Consider the following 14878-nt stretch of genomic DNA (forward strand, 5'->3'; position numbering starts at 1 on the left):
TGCTCCTATCTGCACAGGGGGAGGATGTAGTGATTCAGAGGGGCTGGGAGGTCCCTCTGCCATTGACGGCACCTGGAAGATTATCTTGCAAAAGTTACCCAGTGGGCGTTTCTGACAGGTCTCATTATATACGACCATTTTAGGTTAGTGGTTACAGTTGAACACAATATGTAATCACCAATATGGTTTCTGTGCCAATTATCACCAAAGTTAGGGGGGTGGGTGGTAAACAGCAGCAAGGAACTAGTGGGTGCTGTCACGGACAATATATAATAAACCAAAAGAAATAGAATTACCCAGCACCTTACATCTCACTCTCCGTATTCTCAGATATAATACACATATCCACCAATTCAGAACAATTACTAATCATTTAAAACAAAAGGAACTTTGGGCCTGATTCAGACCCACTCGCAAGTGGCTGTCCGCTCGCAAGTGGGTCGATGTTGTGCACTGCGCATGCGCACGACGGCGGGAGCTCCGTCGTGCGCATGCGCCAGACGCGACGAGCGAAGGACTTTCCGTCGCTCGTTGTGTCTGATCAAAGGGGGTGTGCTGTCGATGTTGATTGACAGCACGCCCCCTTTGGTGGGCGTGCCGGGGGCGTGCCTCCCAGACGGGGGCGTTCCCAAGGGAACGCCTACCGTCAGAAGCCGGCCCACTGACATCACTAGTGATGTCAGTGGGAGTGATTTTGGCTCTGATAGAGCCAAAATCACTCCGGGCCTTGCGGTTGAAAAACTCAACCGCAGGCTCCGGCTCGCAGTGGCGATGGTCGCGATGGTCAAGACCATCGCGACCATCAAACTGCACGCTCGTATAGGCTGTGGGTGGTGACCCACAGCTATACGAGCGTCCAGGAGGACGCTCCATAATTATGGAGGACGGCCCTCATTCAGAGCGTGCGCTCTGCTCAGAGCGTACGGCTCTGAATGAGGGCCTTTATCTGTGGTGTTCAATTGTCAAACAGAAACATTGATCACAGCATAAAACATTTGATTTACTGTATGTAGTTTCTACTGTTTAAAATAGGTTTATGTAATGAAATAATGAAAACTACATTGCGAAGATATAATAATATTGTCATAGAGTAAAAAGTAAAAAAAAAATGTAATTCTCTTATTATTAGTCCCGTAGAGTAGTAGCTTTCATGCCCACTATCGTGATAAGTCACATCATAGGCTACAACGGGCTATTAATAACTTTGCATGTTCTTACGCGCCTCATTAAATCAAAGTGAAAAGATGCTATTACAGTGCACTGTTCCTTAGGAACCCACAGTCTAAAATGAAGTTGAAGTAATATAACAGTATAGCAGAGCAATATGTAGCAACCCTTAGTTGTAACCAAATTACTGTAACACAAAATGTTAATTCCCTGCGTCCACCTTCAGATTTGTGCCCCTGGAGGCTGTCCCACTCGCACGGCCTAACAAAACAGATCTCAAGAGTTAACGTCTATTGAAGTTGTTTACACTAATATGGGCAAATCATAGACTTTAACATGTTTTTAACAATTAAAATGTTTGCACAGTTGCACTCAATCAGTATGGGTGAGTGATATACTATATACACACTCACTGCTTTTTAGGATTTGACAGTCCAAAGTTAAGTTTAAATATTAGAGCTGTAGAAATATCGCCATGTATATTTACTATGCTTATTCTTGCATTCCTTAGTAGCTGTAGTGATGAACTCTAGTCCCTGTTGGTAATGTGCAAGTATCCATCCAAAATATTTTAAAACAATTGATAAAAAAAAATAAAAAAAATTATTCACAGCAATAAGACACTGATATAACACAATGCCTTACTGACGCATTTCTTTCCTCCCAGCTATTTCATTATGGGAATGAACAGAGATATATCGATATATCGTTCTCCATTTTAAACATATCATATGCAATGTAATTTGTTGGTTAATTATTATGAACCAGGGAAGACTTCAGTGGGTATAGGCATAACAGTTCATTTACATGAAAACTATTTTTTTGCTCATTTGGTAGATAACCACTACTCAAATTAGATTTAGATCACCTTTAATATTACTTTAAAAAAAATATATAGAGAGTTAAAAATATTGCTTCCAGACTAAATAAGTTTATGATAATATATTCTCATATACTTATTTAATAGCTTTAACTCTAGAAAAGGCTTTTTAATCCATTGCGTTCATTATATAATCCTATCAGTCATCTCATAACTGAGACATGTTATGAGCTTTGAGATGAATTCTTTTATATTTTGCCACCACAGTTGCTTAATACTGAACAGAATTAATATTTAAATGTTTATTGTATAGTTAAGTTATAATATAATTATTCCTATTTGCGAGATCGAGAAGGTCTCTCCTTTTTGGTGCATGGTATAAAAAGTAGAACAATATTTTAACCCAGGTCACATTATCCAAGCCAGAAATTATAGTGAATACAAACACGTTCATACCCAATCACTCCACACTGCATCTAGCATCCATTGTATTGTACTTATTTAACCCTGTATCAACAGCCACCTGTATCTCTACCCCTGGTTAATAAACCAACACAGTGGCTAAGCCAATCTGCTGTATGTACTCACTTCCGTATGCACACCTGCACGTCAGCCAAACTCTGCCAATATAAATACGATATAAACTATATAGTATCAAAGGCACATTTGCACCATGTGTAAAGGAAGCAATGTGCTGTATTAATGGCCATTTTTAATTTGCATAATACAAAATCTGTAATATATTTTCAAAGAATACAACTAATGAAAAAAAAGTATGCTTCTTAGTAATACACAGTGACACTTTCCTTTCTACCTTTTGACAGTTTTTGAGAAGATCGGAGAAGATACCCAGAAGCAAAGATATTGCAGAATGAATGTATCTATCAGATGACAGCTGATGAAATCTCTATTTAGAATGCATAGGTACAGTCTTCAGCAAATGTCTTCTCCTACAGCTTGAGGACAGGCAACTGACACAGTGTTAAATTTTAACACTTCCTTTAACAAACTTGATGTCAGATGAGATGTCAGTGAAAGATACCAGTGGATGTATTAGAGGTAGAGAGATATACATTTACATCCTTTTCTACGTTAGCTTTCATTTGACATGTGGTTACAAGTCTACAGTACTTCTGAAGCAGTTTTTTCAAAGAGTGTCTGCCACTTGGAAATACAGACAAATTACCAAAGGCTTCTAAGAAAAATAACGATATTTCTTGTAAAACGTAGAATTTTCAATTTTTCATATATTTTTGTGAGACTTGGGTACATTTACTAAAAGTCGATTTTGATTTCTTTAAAGACGATTAAAAAAAAAATCGATCAACATGATTATTTCCGGTGTGGTGGCCACCGGTCCTGGGTTTGATGTTCCAAAGTGCTTGAGCTGCTTCCAACTTCATTTGCAAATAAGTATGCTAACTGGAAATAAAGAAACCACTGACACATTTCATCTCCATTCTGGTTAATTGTTAAAGGGAGAGAAATACTCTTTTTTTGTTGCTGCAGGATTTAGCAGTGTATATCTACTCTTCTATTTAATTTTTATTTACATTTTTAATTGCAAACAATATTTACTTATTACATTATTTACTTATTTATGCTCAGTAACATTTAGTAATTAAAACAAACTGAATAGTAACATACTGAACAAATTTATTGTTACAAAATTGTGGGTTTTGGACTCTAATCCCAACAGATAGGATTTGCACTTACAGGAACAGGGGTACAGTGTCTAATACACCAGTGGTTTACTGTTCACCGGGGACCCCCATAGGGAGATTTGGTCTTTTTAGTGCTCTGTACACAGATCGCGACCCCTGTCTTGGTTCCAAGCATGATAGGCTTAGGCAGGTAGTAGTTTGCAAAAGGTAGAGACAGCAGGCCATGGACTGGTGCACAAAGCTTCCTCAGAAATGCCATAGAGATTACTATGGCAGTGGTCTGAAGTCATGTCATGCATACAGTACACTGAGATGCAGGAACCGGCCTGAAGAGCAAGGTGCTAGAGCTAGATAGTGAGCCTAATACTGTATATTCACAGTGGCAACAGCCTGAGTAAGGAAAGGCTTGTTTGAAAATACTGCCTCCATGAAACAATAAAGAATCAAAATTAGGGAGGGGATGTAATAGAAAACACTAAAGGGGTCAATGAGAGAACAGGAAGACGGATTGTTTTCTTTAACAGGTTTGTCTGTCTACGCCAGAAAGTATCTCCACTAATAGAAGTAACTAATAGTCCAGGAAGGCTCTGCATTAATAAACGTATAAATATACTTTTTCATCATATCTACTGAATGCCTTGCACCATAATCCATTCCTTGATCTGCACCTGGAACAAATCTTAACATTTGGGCATCACAGACATGCAAGAACATGGTTTTGACATGTGCACTGCATTAATAGAAATGTTGTAGCCTTAAGAGAGAGAGAGAGTATTCTTCTGGTTATGAAAGTAAAAGTTGCCATCAAAGTGATGCTTCTGTATTATTTTGGTTATTTATTGATACTTATAGTAAAGGATACTAAGGTTCCTCTTACTTTCAAAGTAAAATGTATATGTGTATAAATCTATAAGCATATTTAATTACTTAATTTATTTAGCTGCTAGAATTAAGTTTATAAGTGAAAGTGTTAATACCATTATACACAAATATAATAACTCATTATCTTTATTGTAAAAGACGGAGCATGCCCCAGACAAGGACATTGCCCCCATGGGTCTCTGGTGGCTATGACGCTTTGTTTGTCTTGATAAAGGTCTTTGCTGACCGAAGCGTCAACTACTTTTACTGATGTTTGTGAGTAATTAAAACTACATTTTTCTAGTGAATGGTGAATGCCCATATTTTCTTGGACATATATATATATATATATATATATATTGTGGTGAGAGGGGTTGTCTCTCACCTGAACTGCCCATATTCCTGTGGGATCAGCTCCCACAGGGGAGTCTAGAGTGAACCCTGTCCAGTTTGCAGCAATGGAGGTGTGAAACTCCATGTTTCCACAGTTGAACAGGCCCAGCTGAAAGTCATCACTGAGCAGCACAGGGAGGGTTTAAAACTCTCACGCACTTGATGCTCTTTGCCCTGATGCTGTCTAGCAGCCAAGTAGTAGGCCTTAGTGTTGTAGTGCCAGGGACCAAGGGCTATGCTGGCAGAGCATGGTCAATTGTGGCTGCAAGCCATTGCACACTGTTAAGCACAAGGAGTGCTGGAACATTTACTTTATTTGTTTATTTGTTTTATATGCCTGTGTGTGTCTAGGCCTAAGCTCATGTATGCTAAAGTGCAGTGTTGGCTGCCATTAACTGCTTTACCGAATACCTGCCTGTCTGAATCCTCATTTCTACACCACGTGTTTTATATATATATATATATATATATATATATATACATACACACTGTCATTTCCTGTAATAAGTTGAAACGTTGAAACCAGCAGTACTTGATCTTCTGTCTTGTGGTGTACAACCCAGCTATATATCCCTTTGTTCTTATAACTAACCAGTCAGCTTGATATAGCTGTCAAGTAGTGGAAACATAGTAAAATTTTTCATAGTCTGACGAATTTCACAGGAATAATAATCTAATTACTTTTGGTATTTAGCTGCTACTGTTACAACTCATTCTTCATTCCCGAATGTTCAAGGAAAAATATTTAGAGGATCACCCTGTGCTCTGGATTGAAGTGAAGTGCAATTTTTATTCTAGCCATAGGAGTTACCACAGCAGCTAGTTTAAACTCCGTCTAAGAATATTTTGGGAGCAAACAAATATAACATACACACAAACTAAAGACTAATGGTGCGTACACACTTGCCGATATTTTGGACGATGGAGCGTTCAGGCATCCAAAATATTGTTCAGTTTGTGTGCAAAAACAATCGATAACTACCAACGACCAGCGATGCGCTCTCCCGCTGGTCGTTGGGCTTTGTCGTTCATCGACCGAACATGCAGGCCAACATGCAGGCTAACCTGATGTTCAGGAATGAGGGAGGGAGCCCGGCACTGAACGATAACGGTCATGATATCATTCAGTGTTTGTGCTCAGTGTTGTTAATGACACTGAGCACACCCCTGCCGGGGACACACTAGACGATGTCCCTCATGGAGCGAATTGTCTAGTGTGTATGCTCCTTAATTGTTATCCATGGACACTATAATCTGTATTTACCAGTTACATCAGTGTGTAAGAATTGTTTTATAGGATTTAAAAATCTTATAATAAAAATAACAGTTCACTTTTATTGCATAGCCCCATGTGAAGTGTAACCCGCTTATAGATTAAAGACCGTATATATGCTTTATTGATTCCAGTAGAAGAAGAAGATTATAAAATTGTGTCACATTAGATGAGTAACAAGTATTAAATGTTGGGCGACATTTGCATGTAAACTCATCTAAAGACATAGCTAAGGGCAATGTGAGCAAGTTTAATGATATGTAATCCCTTTAATGATACTTGATAGCTAATAAATGAATCTGTTTTATTAGCATCTTGATTTGTCATCAAAACTTTCTTAGACATTGTTAATTATTTAATTAACAATGGGATTAGGCCAGGAGTGGACGAAATGTAAAAGGTCTGTAAGGGCATAAAATTTTGGTTCACCTCAATAAGCAGTAAATCACACATACATACAGTATATCAGTTAATGAAATTACATAGATCTACCCAAGTAGGCCCATATCACAACAAAACTTCATATTTAGCTTGGATGAAGGCACTGACATAAATCCTTTTTGTGGTAAGGTGGTGTTACACTTCAATAAGCTTTGAATTTTTGTTTTATTAATATCACACCTGAGGTGAGAATGCTGGTTCACTCTAGCATGGTATGGGACCAACAACCCCTCTGAATTTTCTAACTTCCCCTGGCTATATGCAATTTTCCTAGGGTTGACCTGCTTTCAGATCAGAAGTATCTCAGTCTTTCCCTTTCTCCTTGGTGAATCTTCCACTTAGTTGCATGCCCTGGATCCAGGTGAGGGCAGTGAGATGTATTCACCATCTGCAGCCAATCTGTCAAGTATATTAGGTTTTAGTGTGGAGAACTGTGGCTGGAGATGCATTTCTGTATGATATTGTTTTATGCATTGTGACAAACAGGGTAGTTTGTCCCAGTCTTTTATGAAAGAGACTAATGCGCTTGGTTGGAATCTGCGGACTCATGCTAAAAACCGGGTTCATTCCTCACATATTCCTGCACACAGAACACAGCTACACAGATAGATCACACGGGTGTGATTGTAGAGCTAGTTAGTGCTTGATGAGGAAGAATAAGAAACTGGCCTTGTGTTTGGGGCACGGCAATCAACGCTGAACTAGTTGGCTGGTCTCTAGCTTGGTGACTACAGTGCTGTCTAGTCAGTGACAGGAATGCGGGGAAACTTTTGCTGGTGTGATGCTGCAATCAAGGCTAATTATAACGATCTGTCGTGAATCTCAGATGGAATATGGACTTACCTGTACTAGTAGTTGGCTTAACCCAGTGCAGAGCAGTGGAATCTAACATACTGGTGGTATTCACTAGGGACCCCCGCAAGGAGGTATGAACTTTGCTGTGGCCAATACGCAGGTCGCTGCCCTCTGCCTGGGTACCCAGTACAGGAGCTGGTATACACTGAAAATTGGTGAGAATAATTGCTTGCAGGTGATTGCTGGAGGAATCAGAGACACAGAGAACTGGCAACACAGTATAAAGCTGGATGAGTCCTAGTAAGAGCATGTTGTAGTAACTGGTACACAAAGAGACAGATATCTTGCTTACAGTTGTGCTGGAGGTGATGGCAGTACTTAGAATGAACTGACTTGCTGGAGCTGACTACAGCAGACAGAGGCCCTGATTCAGAGCCGGACGCTCTGACAGAGTGCTCGCTCTAAAACAGGGCCGTCCCTCTTACTGTTTGGAGCGGCCTCCTGGACGCTCGCATAGCTGTGGGTGACCACCCTCAGCTATAGCGAGCGGCCAAAATGATGGTTGCGATGGTCAAGACCATCGCGACCATCGGGCTTGCGACGAGACCCTGTGGTAGGGTCTCGCTGCCGCAAGCCCTGGAGTGCTTTTGGCTCTATCAGAGCCAAAAGCACTCCCACTGACATCACAAGTGATGTCAGTGGGGCCGGCCCCAGATGGTAGGCGTTCCCATAGGAACGCCTCCATCTGGGCAGCCATGCCCCTGGCACGCCCACCAAAGGGGGTGTGCTGTTAATCACCATCGACAGCACGCCCCCTTTGATGCGAGACCCATAACGACGGCTTGGCCGTCGTTAGTCGGGTCTTGCGAATGCGCACAACGGAGCCACCTCCGTCATGCGCATGCGCACTTGGGCAACATCGACCCGCTTGCGAGCGATCAGCGCTTGCGATCGGGTCTGAATCAGGCCCAGAGAGTATAAGCTCACTCAGGAATGTTATAATCAGTGCAACTGGTGATTGCACTGGGCTGGAGAATAGGAAGCAACTGAGATGTTTGCTGAGTGAGCACTCAGGGAACACTTGATATTCTTCTAACTGGAATTAAGGAGCACAAGACACAGGAATCAGGAGGAAACAAAAACTGCAGGTATGGGGCCAGATAACAGTAATGGTTACTGCACAAAGGAGCCACAGTATAGGAGGTAACACAAGGAAGCAACTCTTTGCTCTGGCACCAGTGGGAGTCCTCATAAACCTGCTGCAAGTCCCTGATAGGCCGCTAACAGGGGCTGGCTGGCAACTTTTAGCCTGGGGGGCAAGTCCAAGGCACTGGCCCATAAGTAACGGCGCATCCTTAAATTGAGGTGTTTGGTATAATAAATCTTTATTAATAAAATAAATAGGTCTAGTGATTTTACACGTACACTTATGTATATTAGCAGCGCTATTTTACACGTACACTTATATATATTAGCAGTGCTATTTTACACGTACACTTATATATATTAGCAGTGCTATTTTACACGTACACTTATATATATTAGCAGTGCTATTTTACACGTACACTTATATATATTAGCAGTGCTATTTTACACGTACACTTATGTATGTCAGCAGTGCTATTTTACACGTACACTTATGTATGTCAGCAGTGCTATTTTACACGTACACTTATGTATGTCAGCAGTGCTATTTTACACGTACACTTATGTATATTAGCAGTGCTATTTTACACGTACACTTATGTATGTCAGCAGTGCTATTTTACACGTACACTTATGTATATTAGCAGTGCTATTTTACACGTACACTTATATATATTAGCAGTGCTATTTTACACGTACACTTATATATATTAGCAGTGCTATTTTACACGTACACTTATATATATTAGCAGTGCTATTTTACACGTACACTTATGTATGTCAGCAGCGCTATTTTGCATGTACACTTATGTATATTAGCAGTGCTATTTTACACGTACACTTATGTATGTCAGCAGCGCTATTTTGCATGTACACTTATGTATATTAGCAGTGCTATTTTACACGTACACTTATGTATGTCAGCAGTGCTATTTTACATGTACACTTATGTATGTCAGCAGTGCTATTTTACATGTACACTTATGTATATTAGCAGTGCTATTTTACACGTACACTTATGTATGTCAGCAGCGCTATTTTGCATGTACACTTATGTATATTAGCAGTGCTATTTTACACGTACACTTATGTATGTCAGCAGTGCTATTTTACATGTACACTTATGTATGTCAGCAGTGATATTTTACATGTACACTTATGTATATTAGCAGTGCTATTTTACACGTACACTTATGTATGTCAGCAGCGCTATTTTACACGTACACTTATATATATTAGCAGTGCTATTTAAAATAGCGCTGCTAACATACATAAGTATAAGTGTAAAATAGCGCTGGTTAAAGCGCATTTGTCACTAAGCAGCACCTTGTACATATTCCCCAAAGGTCAGTGTAGAGAGAGAAATATTACATACAAGAACTCCCTCCCACCATATTTTTTTTCAAAGGAAAGTATAAAATCCATACTAAACATACACTTACCTTCATTTCTTCTTTGTTTTTTTCTGCTTTTCTCTCTCCACTTTCTTTTCTTTTAACTGGGTTCTTCTCCTTCTTTCCTTCAACTCCTCTTCCCCTGCTTATTTTTCTATCCACTTCCTTTCATACTCAGGGTGCAGCCAAGGGTGGACTTTCAATGGCCCTGCCTATTTGGTACCAGGGGTGGGCTATAATAAGCTGCCCTTTAGCTGCTGGTAAACTACACATCCCAGCATGCCTTGTCAGGAGTCTTGTATTCAAACTGTGGCAGGGCATGTTGGGATGTGTAGTCCCAAAGTTGAAGGGCTGCTTATTTATTTATTTTTAAATCACTAATGATAGGAGACTGCATGTGTGCTTGTTTGTGGGAGACACACATGTACAGTGTGTATAATAGGTGCTTGAGGCAGAATGCAGTTACATAAAGCATACATGCTAGCTCTCCTAATCTGTGTGGAAGCTCTGAAATTCTTCCCACTATCTCTCATATCCTGAGAGCATCTTAAAATTCCCAATCATGGACAGGACAAGACAGAAACCTCTATTATTGACACTGGGGAAGTGTGAAGCCTGGCAAGTTTCTGCATATTATGGAGCCAATTCTCTTCACTATTGGACACTATTAATGGAGTTCAGTGGTGAACAGGAAGATGAGAACATTCCATTATTGGATGAAAGTGTATAGTTTCCCGTTTTCTTAACTTTAATTCGGTTCCAGAGTTCAGTAAATGAGTGAACCACAATCCAATAGGAAACTGTAGGTGAGCGATAAGAAAGAACACTAACCATAGGGAGTTTTTTTCTGCATTGTCCTCTGGGCTATAAGGATTTGAGTTCCACAGAATATATGAAATTATGAAGTTGTGTTCTGAAGGGCTCATCTGGCATGGATGGGACCAGCATTGGGAGGGTGTGCTGGGTCCTGTAGTGCTATTTGGAGGTCTCAGGGGTACCTTCAGGTGAAAAGAAAAAAGGTGGGATGCAGATGCTAGGGACATTAGGAACCCATCTGATGAGGCAAACATCTTTGACCAAACATGTAATAAGAACCTCAATAGAAAACCATGTAACTTGATTGTTTATTATATATATTTTGATATTTATTATTCTTAGTGCTTAGAGTGTGCATCTGCATCCCCCCTTTTTTCTGCTTTAGAACTACAGGTCTCAGCATTTTAGCACCTCTTATTATGTTTAAATTAAGTTGTGCAGCCCAACCCCCTGCTTTTTCCTATGTATGTTATTAGGTTGATTATGAGAAACCACTATTTTGTATTGCTAATCCGGTAATAGACTTTATATAGTACAATGTCCATTAGGGAATGAGAACAACATGTTGGGTGGATTTCACACAGGATACTTCTCTTGTACTCTAATCTGCCAGAAACTGTTATAGAGTACTAGGGGTTTATCAATCTAGATAGCCAACTATTTAATACAATTATACCAGTATATGTGATTAATCCTGAGAGTTGGTAGGTGCTCCCTAGAGCCAGATAAGGAAAGCTACAGTAGGAAGAAAAAGAAGACTCTTTGTCAGGTGCACACATACATATAAATATAAAACCTATATACAATATAAATGCAATGTTATCTGTTTTAGGTATTCAGTCAGCATATAATAAGTATAAAGATACAGTACAGAAAAACTACACAACATCCCACATGTTAGTACAATGTATATTGAGCACAAAATGCTTAGCTTTCAATGTGTTGATGGAATTATCTATACCAAGATAATGCAGAGTAGACCTGTGAACATACAGATCATACAAAAAATACATGCATAGGATAATAGGAAGAAATTGACATAACCCTGTTTCAATAATGTATTATAATTTATTTGTACAGCACCTTGTTGCCTGCAGAGGTGAGTCTGGAGTCCTTTTCCCCAGATTATTGCTCTAAACCATTGGGTTACATTATCAAAATTAACTATAGTTTGATGTCTGTTACTTTGCTTTTGGAAGAAGCTAAAAAATAAAAAATAAATATGTCACAACCATCATTGCCATGGCCTCCCCTATACCTCTCTACAATTAGGCTGGATTCCATCAGACTTATACAAATAAGATGAATCATCCTAAAAGTACTTTTTCTAACCCATACTTACCTACCCTCCTGAAATGTCTGGGATACTCCCAAAAATTGGGTGGTGCTCCTGGCCACCCGGAAAGGTGGACAAGCGGTGGCCTCCTACTTCCGCAGTTAAGTGGGCGGCACAGGTGGCCAATGATTCAATTCTTGTTGAATCGTGTGATTTTGGCATTGCATAGTGGGGGTGGGCTACACTGACATGTTTGTGTCATCATGCCCCTATACCCACCCTCCTCAGCTGAGCCATGCCCGGCCCCCACAGTGCCTCCCAGAGGAGGCAGTCAAAAGGTCAGCAAGTATGATCTAACCCCTAGAGGCGTCATTGGGTATGGTGACACCTGGTGCGCACTCTGCATCCCCCTCGCATGGCGGATCCATGTGCGTGTGAAAATGGGCATGGCCTATCAAAAAGGGGCATGACATCGCAGGAAATCCCTCTGATGACATGCCTAGCATCTCCGGTGATGCTGGGCTGCCCCTTGAAACTATAATTTCAATTCAATACTGAAAAATCTTTGTGCAAGGAAGGAGCAGCTAGAAATTTCTCCCAATGTTATCAAACTGGACATAATAATATATAAACAACAATGAAATTACGCGCTCCACTGATAGAATAGGATACCACAAGAAAATATATCAGTCCAAATATATATATGGTTGTATTGTAGTTCTCGTGATCTACTTTCTCCAATATCTCGTAGTCGATTTTCTCCAACCCTCAGAATTCACATCACCTGTATAAAAAGGCAAAAATATTATCCTCACAGTATAGTATATTTCAAAATCTTCAATTTCATAAAATATAGTAAACCCAAAGTCCTAAACCATAAAAGTTCCCTTTGATATGACGAAATGTTTAGAAACTTATTGCAATATATATCCCAATGATTCTCACATGAATGCTTACTGTACATCATCCTGTTATTTACATGTATATAAAGGTATCTATTCTCTAATACAGTTCATCAAAAAATGGGTCACCACGTGCTTAGGGTCAGAAAATGTCAAGCTTACATGTATGCTTACATATATTCAATTCTTTACACTCCCTTAGCAATTTCTTTGGCCCCCCTCGGACTCCATATGTGTATATATATATATATATATATATATATATATAAACAACTTCCAATCCACGTGTAGTACTGGTCACTGGTACAGATACACATACACCTTTCCCAAAATCTAGCCATATGGCCAAATGTGCCATGCCTTTAAATCTGTGAATTAGCCACGCATTGTGGTTTTTCTTAAAATTTGATACTTTAATCTAATACTTAATACAAAGTGCATGATTCAATTAAACTCGAAGTGAATAGCACTGGGAATGAGCTCCCGGAGCTTTTCAATTCTGCGTGGTTAGGTCGGGGAAGGCTTGTTCTTGCGCCTTATACAGGGTGTTTTGTTGCGAGAACGGGCATTCTCTGACTAAACTTCCCGGCGCGATGCTATTTTTCCGGTGCTAAGGGCAGAAAACAGCATCGCGCCTGGACTTTTGTCGGATTTCTGCTCGCATCCCCGGAGGGATGCGAGAAGAAATCCTTGGTCGGGCTTAGCAGCGCAATTTAATTGAATAGCTCTGGGAGCTGGTTCCCAGCGCTATTCACTTCGCGTTGAATAGAATCGTGCCCAAATACTTTTGCAGTTAAAAAAAATTGGGATCTTTCTAATTGCTACTCGTCGTAGTGCATCTTAGCCGTTCTGGCATCTTATGCGAAATGAAGCAAAAATGGAAAGGTGTATGAGGACACATCTGTTGGTACTAGAAAGATCCAGGGACACTCCACCACCAACGTATTTCAACTCTATGGTCTTTATCAAGCACCTTGATGAATGCTTATTCATGTGAGTATCATTGGGATCTATATCGCACTATGGGCTCTATTTACTACAATCCGCATTTGTAATGCAGATTGTAGTGTGATATTACCGACTGAATTCACATTGCGAATTCAGGCAATATCACAGGGATTTACTACAATCCCTTGCAGGGACAGAGCTTGCGATAAACTTCTGTCCCTGTGAATCCCCTCCGCACACTTATCACGGTATTTTCTCAAAAAATACAGTGACAAGTGCCGACGCATGCGCCGACCGACCATTGCTAAGGCCCACCCTGGCACTAAGCCCCACCCACAATGATCGCTGACCCCCCGTGACCCCCCTCCACACCACCGTGACCCCCCTCCCTTAATTACACTTACCTGCAGTCATCGGTGCTCCGGTGATGTCCTCCGTGGCTCCGGTCAACTGACATCCCATACTGCACTGGGACTTTTTTTTAGCAATGATCAGCATGTGGTCTGTTTAGACCACACAGCTGATCACTGGGGCCGGCTCAGGGCTCTGCTCTGCCCGTTAGAGCAGAGCAGGAGTCCGGTAACCGGCGGCTTTCCCCTGTATTTTTTCACCATTTATTTTTAGTAACTTTGGCCAGATCACATTTCCCATTACAATTATGGGAAATGCGATCTGCTTACAAAAAATAAGTGATAATTAGGGCTTGGAGTAGAATTTTATGAATTCTACTCCAATTGCCCTGTAGTAACTTTAGGCGATACTAAAATAATGTGAAAAGGGTGTGAAAACACCCTTTTTCACTTTATTTTAGTAAAATTAATGTTAATAAATAGAGCCCTAAGAATGACCCCTGTTTTTCGAAACCTTTCATCAAATCAAAGGGAACTTTTATGGTTTAGGACTTTGGGTTTACTATATTTTATGAAATTGGAGATTTTGAAACTATACTATGAGGATATTTTTTCCTTTTTATACACGTGAT

This window comes from Taudactylus pleione, unplaced genomic scaffold, assembly GCF_031769625.1.
Source record: "Taudactylus pleione unplaced genomic scaffold, aTauple2 ptg000053l, whole genome shotgun sequence".
In the NCBI taxonomy this organism is placed as follows: domain Eukaryota; kingdom Metazoa; phylum Chordata; class Amphibia; order Anura; family Myobatrachidae; genus Taudactylus; species Taudactylus pleione.